This window comes from Vicia villosa, linkage group LG5 (assembly GCF_029867415.1).
Source record: "Vicia villosa cultivar HV-30 ecotype Madison, WI linkage group LG5, Vvil1.0, whole genome shotgun sequence".
NCBI classification, from domain to species: Eukaryota; Viridiplantae; Streptophyta; class Magnoliopsida; order Fabales; family Fabaceae; genus Vicia; species Vicia villosa.
In genome coordinates, this window is record NC_081184.1 from 64,684,040 (window position 1) to 64,687,997 (window position 3,958).

The window sequence follows — 3,958 nt, forward strand, 5'->3', positions numbered from 1 at the left end:
TCAATATAAATTTAATTTTTCGAATATAAATTTAATTTTTCGTATGCAGATATTAATGCTATCTTTCTCACTTTTCAATATAAATTTAAATTTTCGTTGTTTAAGATCACAAGGAGGACGGAAAGACTTTAAACTAAGACATGGATCCAATTTTTATTTCTATTCATATTTTTATTTTTATATATGTTAAAGGCAATTAAATAATTACAATAATTATGATTTAATTACATTTATGGTAGATTTTATAAAATTTTATTATTAAATCAAACCATGGTTTATGACCATACAATAAATTAAAATTCTTACGTTATACTTTTCTATCATTAAATCAATCACTTTATGATATTTGTACATATCCCTTATTACTAAAATAAATATTTTATAGATAGCAAAAATAAATAAATAAATATTTTATTCATTATTGAGGATATTTGCCACTTTTTATTCATCATTTGTTTTTAAAAAGTTATCAATAAATTATAAACGAGAAAAAGTATATTGTTAATACAATTAATTTATAAAAAATAGACTGTATTCTCGATGGAAATGAAGAAGAGGCAGGTGATTTTTAGAAAATTTATTATAATTGGTGTGGAAAGAAAAATCATATAGAAATATTGGAAGTGTAAATAAAAATATCAGATTCTATTAAAAATTGGAGAATGTACACAATCTGATAAATATGTCTTAATTATTTAAAAATATATTATTTCCTTAATCATTTGTGTACTAATTTTTACATAATCGGAATAAACACTGCTTTTATAACTATTTTAATTATTAAAATAATATATAATATATTAATTATATTATTTATTATTATTTTAATCCTATTCAATATAATATATTTGTTATAAAATATGTGAAAATGATTTTTTAAGTATTAAAGAATAAAAAGAATATTTTTAATGGGAGAAAATTTATTTCTTCTAAGAATTTATCTTAATTTATATTATATAAAAACTAAAGTACTTATAAATTACATACTTTTGCTTTCATCTAATATAAAAAATACGGGTGACTGTTTTTATTTGTTTTTCCTAACTTTTAGTTGTCCTATATTAATAATATAACATTTTTGAAACAATAAAAATACAAATTACCCTATCTATTAAAACTCATATTTTTTAACTTTTAAATGCAAATTCAATTCTTTTTTGTTGAATGCAACTAATCTGAAAGGACACACGCGGAGATTTAAATGATAATTACAAGAATAATTGTCAAATTATCATTTAATATAGATTTACGAAATTTTATTATTGAATGAAATAATTATTATTGAATTGAAAATTAAATTTCTCATAATTATTATTTATTTCTTAATTTCATAATTTTAAAAGTCAAAAAGAGTTTTTTTTAAATGACTTTTGCTTTCATCTAACATAAAAAAATACGGGTGACTTTTTTATTTTTTGTCCTATATGAATAATATAGCATTTTTGAAACATTAAAAATCGTCTTTTTAACTTTTCAATGCAAATTCAGTCTTTTCTTGTTCAATGCAATTAATTTGAAAGGTCACGTGGAGATGAAAAGTCTTTTAATGCAAATACGGAGAATCCAATTTTTCGAGCTTTCCATTCAATTTTTTATTATCATAGATCTTAAAGGCAATTAAATGATAACTACAATAATTACATTTTAGATTTGTAAAATTCGTAACTTTTACAAGAGCTGTCATATATTTTATGTTTGGAAATATGGAATAATATTTAAAATATGTTTAATAAATTTTTAGAGTTAACTCATTCGGATTCAATTGAGTTTTTAACTTATATGAATTAACGGGTAGATGCGAATGTATATATATGAGATATCAGTTATTGAATAAATGTTTGATATATATAAAAGAACTTGAGAAAATGGAATAATATCTAAAATAGGTTTAATAAATTTTTAGAATTAACTCATCTGAATTAACGGGTAGAAGTGAACATATCAATGAAATATCAGCTATTGCATAAATTTTTGATATATATAAAGGAACTTTACAAGTCAAAACTAGATACATGTAATGTGAAATCCTGACCAGACCCGTGCGACATCGTATGATTTAAAATATATTATATTTGTTAATAATTTATCATAACAAAGCCATATATTGAATTTATATATATGGCTTATATATATATATATATATATATATATATATATATATATATATATATATATATATATATATATATATATATATATATATATATATATATATATATATATATATATATATATATATATATATATATATATATATATATATATATATATATATATATAGTGTTATATGCATTGTTTTGAATTACCAAATTCATATATAATAACTTTGTAATCTATAGAAAATACATAGGTGTTATAAAATAACTTTGTAATCTATTGCTTATATCCCACAATGTATAATTTGTTATAAAATAATAGTTTCTTTATTATGAAAAATATTACATTTTTTAATTTTTTTTAATAATTAAAAGGTCTTTTTTATTTATTTAACAATTATTATTATTATTATATGCATTGTTTTTAATGACCAAATTCATACACGTTAAACTTATAATTTTATACAATATATATGTATATATATTTTATTGCTGTATTTTGTTTAACATACTACATGTTTAAATTTATTACAGATATTCATCCAATTAATATGTGTATTGTTTAAATATAGAAAATTTCTTTGCCAACCTCCCAACCTTCTAGTTCACCTCTGGTGAAAAACCCAAACTACCCCTGACTTCGGAAATGAACTTCCGAAATGCAAGAAAAAGGTATTTTCGGAGATGCATCTCCAAAAGCGCCTTTTTTTTAAAAAAATTTGACTTATTTCGGAAGTTCATTTCCGAAAACAGCATTTTGGAAGTTCATTTCCGAAATACTGCGCGTTTTGCAGATTAAGCAAAACAGCCCCCTCCCCCAAATCATTTACCCTAATCTTCTTCAAACTCAACCCCAAAGAGATTTTTGTGCAAACCAGTTCCAAGCTACCTCAAAGGCTCCATCTACTTGCTCTATTACATTCTAAAGTCCTCCAATCTATTCAATAGGTAAGCATTTTGATTTTAAGATCTATGATTAAAATGTATATTAGGGTGTTTACAAATAGCAAAAAATGTATTAGGTTAGGTTTATACTGATATTTAGGATGTTTAGAATGTGTATACATAGGTTTGAATTTTGATTTTGGGGTCTGCCATTGAAGGTTGCAGAAAAGCTCTGCGCAGGGGTGTTTCGGAAGTTCATTTCCGAAAACACCTCCATCCCAGTTTCGGAAATGAACTTCCGAACTGTATCAGAAGTGCAATTTTTTTTTGTTTTTTCATTTGTCTCGCATATTAATCGATTTCAATTTCGATTGTTTACAGGAACATGACAGGCAACCAGCCAGCACGCATCAGACAGGGCAGGGAGTCCCAGACTGCGTCGGCTAGACGCGAGCGGGCGGCGGCGCAGCTGGCTTCGACACGCGGGCGGGGCCGGAGACGCCGTGTGCGCGTTCCACATGACTTGGTGGAGAGTTCATCTCCTTCAGGCTATAGGAGTAGGCTGGCTCGGGTATCTTCTTCCCGCCAGCGAGAGGAGGAGGATGATGATGAGGAGGAGGAGGAGGAGGTCATACCGGATGTTGACCCTCCAGTCGGGGAGGAGGAGGAGCAGGAGGAGGAGGAGGAGGAGGTCATACCGGATGTTGACCCTCTAGTCGGGGAGGAGGAGGAGCAGGAGGAGCAGGAGGTGGATAGCTATCCGGGAGGGCCTTTTGACACTTCCCTGCTGATTCACTACCAGGATCACGTCGCTCGGCGGATCTGGGAGGGAGAGGTATTTTTTTTAATTTAGCCGTTTATTTGTCACCATTTTTTATAATTTTACCGTTTATTTTTCGCTTATTTGTTTTTTTTAACAGGAGAGAGAGCCATTGAAAATGGTGAACCACTCTAGGAAGATTTTCGGTCTGTTTAAA